Source organism: Mauremys reevesii, linkage group 1 (assembly GCF_016161935.1).
Source record: "Mauremys reevesii isolate NIE-2019 linkage group 1, ASM1616193v1, whole genome shotgun sequence".
Taxonomy (NCBI): Eukaryota; Metazoa; Chordata; order Testudines; family Geoemydidae; genus Mauremys; species Mauremys reevesii.
The window spans coordinates 214,522,455-214,531,952 of record NC_052623.1 but is presented as its reverse complement, the minus strand read 5'-3'; positions in this window follow the sequence as shown (position 1 = coordinate 214,531,952).

Sequence of the window (9,498 nt, the reverse complement as noted above, 5' to 3'; positions counted from 1 at the left end):
GGAGAGGTTGGGTGGGGAAGGAGCCCAGGAGGTTGTAGCTGTGGAAGGCCCACTGTGCCACTGTGCCAGGAACTGCAGGTGAAGACTGCCCTGGGCTGCAGAACCTGAGGGGGGGACCCTGCTGGGGTACCCCCTCCCCCCTCCCACCCCCAACCCCAACACCACCAGGCCAGGTGAGGGTCTTCCACCAGTTCCCCAGTCTGGCACAGGCTGGAACCCACATGGTGGATCAGCAGATGCTGCTTTTTTTCTCCCATTTTTCCCCATGAGGGTATCTGCCAATAAGTGCAGGACCCACCAAGGTAGAGGAGGAACTTTATCACAATATATATATTAGGGCTGTCAAGCAATTTAAAAAAAACAGTAATTAAAAATTAATTGTTAAACAACAATAGAATACCATTTATTTTAAATACTTTTACTACATTTTCAAATATATTAATTTCAATTACAACACAATACAAAGTGTACAGTGCTCACTTAATATTTATTTTTTATTACAATTTTTTTCTTACAGTACAAATATTTGTATTTTTCAACTCACCTCATACAAGTACTGTAGTGCAATCTCTTTATCCTGAAAATTGAACTTACAAATGTAGAATTATGTACAAAAAAACCTGCATTCAGAAATAAAACAATGTAAAATTTTAGAGCCTACAAGTCCACTCAGTCCTACTTCTTGGTCAGCCAATCACTCAGACAAACAAGGTTGGTTACAATTTGCAGGAGATAATGCTGACTGCTTCTTGGTCACAATGTCACCTGAAAGTGAGACCAGGCATTCACATGGCACTGTTGTAGCTGGCTTTGCAAGATATTTATATGCCAGATGCACTAAAGATTCATATGTTCCTTCATGCTTCAACCACCATTCCAAATGATATGCTTCCATGCTGATGATGGGTTCTGCTTGATAATGATCCAAAGCACTGTGGACTGACGCATGTTCATTTTCATCGTGTGAGTCAGATGCCACCAGCAGAAGGTCTTTTTTGGTGGTTTTGGATCTGTAGTTTTCTCAGCGGAGTGTTGCTCTTTTAAAACTTCTAAAAGCATGCTCCACACCTCGTCCCTCTCAGATTTTACAAGGCACTTCAGATTCTTAAACCTTGGGTCGAGTGCTGTAGCTATTTTTAGAAATCCCTTTTCGTTTTGCGAAATCTGCTGTGAAAGTGTTCTTAAAACGAACATGTGCTGGGTCATCATCCGAGACTGCTATAACATGAAATATATGCAGAATGCGGGTAAAACAGAGCAGGAGACATACAAGTCTCACCCCAAGGAGTACAGTCACAAATTTAATTGACGCATTATTTTTTTTAATGAGCATCATCGGCATGGAAGCATGTCCTCTGGAATGGTGGCCGAAGCATGAAGGGGCATACGAATGTTTAGCATATCTGGCAAGCAAAAGTGCCATGTGAATGCCTGTTCTCACTTTCAGGTGACATTGTGAACAAGAAGCAGGCAGCAGTATCTCCTGCAAATTGTAGCCAACCTTATTTGTCTGAGTGATTGGCTGACCAACAATTAGGACTGAATAGACTTGTAGTCTCTAAAGTTTTGTTTTGTTTTTGAGTGCAGTTCTGTAACAAAAAAAAAATTGCATTTGTAAGTTACACTTTCACAACAAAGAGATTGCACTTCAGTACTTATCTAAGGTGAATTGAAAAATACAACAAAGAGATTGCACTTGAATTGAATTGAAAAATACTATTTCTTTTGTTTATCATTTTTACAGTATATGTATTTGAAATAAAAATAATATAAAGTGAACACTGAGCATTTTGTATTCTGTGTTTAATTTAAATCAATATTGAAAATGTAGAAAAACATCCAAAAATATTTAATAAATTTCAATTGGTATTCTATTGTTATAAGTGCAATTGATCGCAATTAATTTTTTTGAGTTAACTGCAATTAATTGACAGCTGTATATATATATACTGAAAAATATTCTTTAAATATCAAGGTAAGGCTGAAAAGCAGGTTTTCCTCCCAACAAGAGGTAAGAAATGTATCTCTATCAGATATAAATTAAGCATTGTAAGCTAACACAATGGATGCCTATTTACATACAAAGTCAGAAGTTAGCAAAGAGATGTGAAGTTAACAAGGAAGAAGCACCCAGGAAAAAGAAACCACAGGTGATTATCCTGTCTGTATGCAAAGATAATGAACTTTGGGGAGTACATATAGAAGGCAAGGATGACATCCCCTTATCCTGCCCCTAGAAAGCGAACGGACAGCACCTTTATTTATGAAAATGGGATCACAACGAGACGTTGTTGAAACACTGCAGAGGACTTTGAGGGTGAGATTAACCTGTTGGTTTAGTCTCTATAAAGCATGTTATGACTTTGTTTTTATATGTAGACATTTGTGTCTTTGAAAATAAACTTATCCTTGTTTTCATTATAAATATAGCTAAGTGCTGTGATATTAAGCAAAGTGCTGATCCTAGTGTTGAATCAGACAAGCTGGTGAATTCACTGTCTCTCTGTGGACAGAAGACCTGGTGTATCTGAGTGTTCAGTGGATAAGGGTCTGCACCCTATGGGGGACTCGGGGACTGGAGTGCACCTATTGTTAACCTGCAAGGCAAAATAAGGGCTTGCATAGCCCAGAGGGCAGTGCTTGGGTGGCCAACAGGCTGGTGGTGTCATAGAATGATAGAAGATTAGGGTTGGACCTCAGGAGGTCATCTAGTCCAACCCCCTGCTCAAAGCAGGAACAACCCCAACTAATCTCAGCCAGGGCTTTGTCAAGCCGGGCCTTAAAAACCTCTACAAATTGAGATTCCACCCTCCCCCAGGTAACCCATTCCAGTACTTCACCACCCTCCTAGTGAAATAGTGTTTCCTAATATCCAACCTAAACCTCCCCCACTGCAACTTGAGACCATTGCCGCTTGTCATGTCATCTGCCACCACCAAGACCAGCCTAGCTCCAGCTTCTTTGGAACCCCGCTTCAGGTAGTTGAAGGCTGCTATAAAATCCTCCCTCATTCTTCTCTTCTGCAGACTAAATAAGCCCAGTTCCCTCAGCTGCTCCTCATAAGTCATGTGCTGCAGTCCCCTAATCATTTTCATTGCCCTCCACAGGACTCTCTCCAATTTGTCCACATCCTTTCTGTATTGGGGGGGCCCAAAACTGGATGCAGTACTCCAGATGGGGCCTCATTAATCATTTCCCTCGATCTGTTTGCAGTGCGCCTACTAATGCAGCCCAATATGCTGTTAGCCTTCTTGGCAACAAGGGCACACTGTTGACTCATATCCAGCTTCTTGTCCACTGTAATCCCCAGGTCCTTTTCTGCAGAACTGTCACTTAGCCAGTCAGTCCCCAGCCTGTAGCAGTGCATGGGGTTCTTCCATCCTAAGTAGGACTCTGCACTTGTCCTTGTTGAAACTCATCAGATTTCTTTTGGCCCAATCCTCCAATTTGTTCAGCTCACTCTGGACCCCATTCCTATCCTCCAGCATACCTACCTCTCCCTGCAGCTTACTGTCATCCGCGAACTTGCTGAGGGTGCAATCCATCCCATCATCCAGATCATTAATTAAGATGTTGAACAAAACTGGCCCCAGGACCGAGCCCTGTGGCACTCCACTTGATACTGGCTGCCAACTAGCCATTGAGCCATTCATCACTAGCCAGCTTTCTAGCCACCTTATAGTCCAGTCATGCAATCTATACTTTTTTAACTTGCTGGCAAGAATACTGTGGGAGACTATATCAAAAGCTTTGCTAAAGTCAAGATATATCACGTCCAATGCTTTCCCCATATCCACAGAGACAGTTATCTGATTACAGAAGGCAATCAGGTTGGTCAGGCATGACTTGCCCTTGGTGAATCCATGTTGACTGTTCCTGATCACCTTCCTCTCCTCCAAGTGCTTCAAAATGGATTCCTTGAGGCCCTGCTCCATGATTTTTCTGGGGACAGAGGTGAGGTCTGTAGTTCCCCAGATTCTCCTTCTTCCCATTTTTAAATATGGGCACTATATTTGCCTTTTCCCAATCATCTGGGACCTCCTTCAAGCACCATGAGTTTTCAATGATAATGGCCAATGGCTCTGCAATCACATCAGCCAACTCCCGTGGCACCCTCAGCTGCATTGCATCTGGCCCCATGGACTTTTGTGTGTCCAGCTTTTCTAAATAGTCATTAACTGGTTGTTTCACCAATGAGGGCTGCTCACCTCCTTCCCATACTGTGCTGCCCAGTGCAGCAGTCTGGGAGTTGATGTTGTCTGTGAAGACCAAGGCAAAAAAAGCATTGAGTACTTCAGCTTTTTCCACATCATCTGCCTCCCCCATTCAGTAAGGTTCCCACACTTTCCCTGACCACCTTCTTGTTGCTAACATACCTGTAGAAACCTATCACCCTTCACATCTCTTGCTAGCTGAAACTCCAACTGTGCTTTGGCCTTCCTGATTACACCCCGGCATGCTCTAGCAATTTTCCACTTCTTGTAAGCTTCCTTGTAAGCTCACCGAAGATTTCTCTGTTAAGCCAAGCTGGTCGCCTGCCATATTTACTATTCTTTCTGCACATCGGGATGGAGTCTTCCAGACTCATTTCCCCCCTATATTAGCCTCCCAGGGAAGCCTGCCCATCAGTTCCCTGAGGGACTCAAAGTCTGCTTTTCTGAAGTCCAGGCAGGGGCGGCTCCAGGCACCAACACTCCAAGCGCGTGCCTGGGGCAGCAACCCGTGGGGGGCGCTCTGCCGGTCGCCACTAGGGCGGCAGGCAGGGTGTCTTCGTCGGCTTGCCTGCGGAGGGTCCGCTGGTCCTGCAGCTTTGGTGGACCTCCCACAGGCACGCCTCAGGACCAGCGGACCCTCCGTGCTTGGGGCGGCAAAATGTCTAGAGCCGCCCCTGAGTCCAGGGTCTGTATTCTGCTGCTCTCCTTTCTTCTTTTTGTCAGGATCCTGAACTCGACCATCTCATGGTCATTGCAGCCCAGGTTGCTACCCACTTCTACTTCCCCTACCAATTCTTCCCTGTTCGTGAGCAGCGGGTCAAGAGGAGCACGGCCCCTAGTTGGTTCCTCCAGCACTTGCACCAGGAAGTTGTCCCCAACACTCTCCAAAAACTTTCTGGATTGTCTGTATTGCTCTCCCAGTAGATGTCAGGGTGACTGAAGTCCCCCATGAGAACCAGGGTCTGTGATCTGGAAACTTCTGTTAGTTGTCAGAAGAAAGCCTTGTCTACCTCATCTTCCTGGTCTGGTGTCTATAGCAGATGCTCACCACGACATCACCCATGTCAGAGTTAAGCACAAGCAAGTCTCCATCACAATGGAGGCATGGGGGTAACAAGGTGACTCCCAGTCCTGGGTACCCTGAGAATGATCAGAGTGTGTTTCTAGTGGGGTCTGGCAGCACTCAGTCCTTGACCCTGGGCTATTAACATATTTATCAATTACCTGGAAGAAAACATACAATCAGGGTCATCCCTACCCATACGCAAAGTACGCAGCTGCGTAGGGCACCAGCTCCCCTCGTGGATGCCTCCCCCCACTGGGGGGGCTGCATAGGACACCAGAATGGCTAGGGATGGCCCTGCATACAATCACGCAAAAAAACAAAACAAAAAAAACCCCCATCACTGATAAAGTTTGCAGATGCCACAAAAATTGGGGGAGTGGTAAATACTGAAGAGAAGAGATTACTTATGCAAAGTGATCTGGATAGCTTGGTAACCAGGGGGGAAGGAAACAATAAGCAGAGAATGTATGCCACACTTACAGGATGGGGAACTCCATCTTGGGAAGCAGATATGCTAAAAAAAATTTCTGGGGGTCATGGTGGATAATCAGCTGAACATGAGCTCCCAGTGTGATTCTATGCCAAAAAGGCTAAGGCAGTGATATGCAGGCTATGTACACAATGCAGCTTATGTCGGTATAAATTGTGTCACTCATAAGCCTCCCCCCAAGCAACATAAGTTACGCTAACCTAAGCACCGACATAGCTAGTGCCATTAACAGGGGCTGGAATAATTAAGTTGACAGAATTCTCTCCCATCAGCTTAGAGCATCTGCACTAGCAGTGGTGCAACTGTGATGCTGAAGGTCCATAGTTAGGGCCCTACCAAATTCATGGCCATGAAAAACGTGTCATGGACCATGAAATCTGGTCTCCTCCTGTGACATCTGGTCTTTTGTGTGCTTTTACCCTATATTATACAGATTTCACAGGTAAGACCAGTGTTTCTCAAATTGGGGGTCCTGCCCAAAAGAGAGTTGTGGGGGGGTCGCAAGGTTATTTGGGGGGAGGGGGTGCAGTATTGCCACCCTTCCTTCTGTGCTGCCTTCAGAGCTGGGTGGCCAGAGAGCGGCAGTTGTTGGCTGGGTGCCCAGCTCTGAAGGCAGCACCCCACCATATCATACCATGCCATGCCACCCTTACTTCTGCGCTACTGCCTTCAGAATTGGAGAGTGCAGCTGGAGAGTGGAGGTTGCTGACTGATGGCCCAGCTCTGCAGGCAGGAACGCAGAAGTAAATGTGGCAATACCATACCATGCCATCCTTACTTCTGCGCTGCTCTTGGTGGTGGCTCTGCCTTCACAGCTGGGCTCCTGGCCAGCAGCCACCTCGCTCGACCTGCCCAGCTCTGAAGGTAGCGCTGCTGCCAGCAGTGGTGCAGAAGTAAGGGTAGCAGTACCACAACCCTCCCTACAATAACCTTGCAACTCTACCCCACACCTCCCACAACGCCTTTTTTGGGTCAGGATCCCTACAATTACAACACTGTGAAATTTCAGGTTTAAATATCTGAAATCATGAAATTTATTATTTTAAAAATCCTATGACCATGAAATTGGCCAAAATGGACCGTGAATTTGGTAGGGCCCTATCCATATATAGCCAGAGCCTCAGACTGAAGCTCCTTTAATGTGTCTCCTGCTACTCTTTGTAGCACATAGTAAAACACTGTGATTTAGGGTGCTTTTACTAGGTTATTAACCAATTGTAGTTAATTGTAGTGATAAAATAATACTGGCTCAGCCATTTTGCTGTGAGAATTATACATATATAATAAAATTGTAAATGAAACAATGAAGTCACACTACTGTGGCTCTTTTACTTTTGAGGGCTAATTTAGCTCCTGAACCATTGAGGTTTGAGTATCGCTGGGCTAATGCAAAGCTTGGAGGCATAAAAAGGGGAATCTCAAGAAGGAATATTTGACACTAGTGCAACATCTCACTGTGTCCAGTTCTAGTGTCCACAGTTCATGAAGCCAAGCCTGTTAATAAATTGGACAAGATTCAGAGAAGAGCCACAAGAATGAATAAAGGAGTAGAAAACCTGCCTTAGAGTGCTAGACTCAAGAAGCTCAATCTATTTAGCTTAAGGAAGAGACAGTTAGGGGGTGGCTTGAGTACAATCTATAAGTAGCTGTCTTTCTGACAGCTGTGTTGCATAACAAACTCATTATAAACAATTATTTTTATGTGCGCAGTAAAAGTGTAAGATGACGAATCTGTGTACAATAAGATTACATGTGGAAATAGATTAGTTGTGAATGTTATGCTATTTTTGGAGACGTTATATTAAGACACTATGTTTATATCCAGCTCACAAATGTAGGCTACAAGCTCATTTTAATTTTCTAGTTTATGGTGTATATGTAATTCCATAGTGTGGTGGGTTTATTTTTGGCTATTTTTTAAAAATAAATTCTACATGTTCTGTAAAAATTGCATAAATATTAATGTTTGCTTACTATGACTCTGTAAATGATGGCAGGTCATGAACACTGTGCATTGTACAAAATAGTTCTGTATAACAGACAGTGTGATGTATAAAGGTTAGTTTTAGACAAATACCACCGAGGCTCGTTTGTCTGAGTGGCATTATCAGAATACCTGTGTTGATCTCTTGGGTGTCTATTACTTTGATTTTTTTTTTTCCTATCTGGAAGACACACACATTCTTTCTCACATCATTTCATGGGGGACAGAGTGTGACCTTGCACCCCCATATTCATCATAGTGGTATGATTATGATATGATTATGACATAATTATGATGCATTTTGTACAAGATGTGTCAGTGGAAAAGTTATAATCTGCTGAATATGATTATCCTATTTGTGTGGATGTATCATTTTTGTATCTAAAGTTATGAACATTGACTGTATATATGTATTTCAAATGTGCTTACTCTGGGTAGACTTTCGAGTACAACAGTGAAGAAGCTAGACAGTGCTAATGGCTCATCAGCAAAGACAATGGACCATGGAAGAGCTTAGCCTTCCTGTGAACATTTCAGCCAACCTATGAGTAATGGCTGCTATGACCCAGCAAGGCATGCAGGGGCATGTGACCAGACCACATGACACTAAACTCCATTTTGGTATTTGTATTTTTACACAAACTGGACTGGAAACTTAGCTTGGAACAAAGGGTTTATGCTAGTGACGTAGCCAGGTTCTAACAACAGGGGAAGTGAACACATAAGAAGAGGCACCATCCGACATATCAAATTACTAATTACATACTTTTAAATTTGTTATACATATTTATTTGTACTTAAAATAAAAACACAAGAATGATCCAGCCTTGGAAGGGTTTGAACAGCCAGCATTTCACAGGAGAACTTTAGATTATACTTAGATATACTTTAGATTCTAGAAATTAAATGACAGAATACACTAGTTTATAATTGTCACAGGTTTAAAAAAAATACTGGCCATTTTTTCCAGTTACTAATTTCATTTTAAAAATCAATGAAATGCACTTTATTTATAATAGATCGTAATACTAAAGCCACCAAAAACGCACGACAAATAGAAGTTTTAAGAGAATTGGTGAGCAAAGATCTCATAGCTCTTCAGGGTTGGACAAAGCAGTAATTTCCCTTAAAGTAGCTTTATTCATGGGGTTTTTTTTAAACAAAAGACATCTCTCTGACACAGGTTGGCAGTCTAACATTTTTGAAACACTGAGTACTGAAAGTTAGGGTTTTTAACCAATTTAAGCCACACACACACCCTCTTCCTGCTTTCCTATCACAAGTTCTGTTACTACAGGAATGAAATCTAGACATCCCATAAAATAGCTAGTTCCACATTGTTCTTCAACCCTCAGATCAGAGAAATGCAGCTTTGCATTTGAGACACTATATGACTGCATCTACACTGACATCAGGAGAGGAGAAGAGGACAAGACTGTCCCTAGCATATGAAATTTTAAAAAAAGGCGAGACACACCCACCCACTATCAATGCAACAAGAAGGGGGGAGAACAGTAGCTGGGGCCAAGGAAGAAGATGCAATGAAACCCTCCTGTACCCGCAACTGATATCTGAAAAGCATCCGTCACTCTGCAGATCAAAGAAAGAAAGAGCAGCCAGTATTCAGACAGATAGGATCCTTATGACCTATATAGGAGAAGCGCACTTTCTAAGTAAACTGTAGCAGTTTCCCAACAGAGTTTTCTTATGGATTTATTTATTAAGCAAAAATTAAGATTAGGAG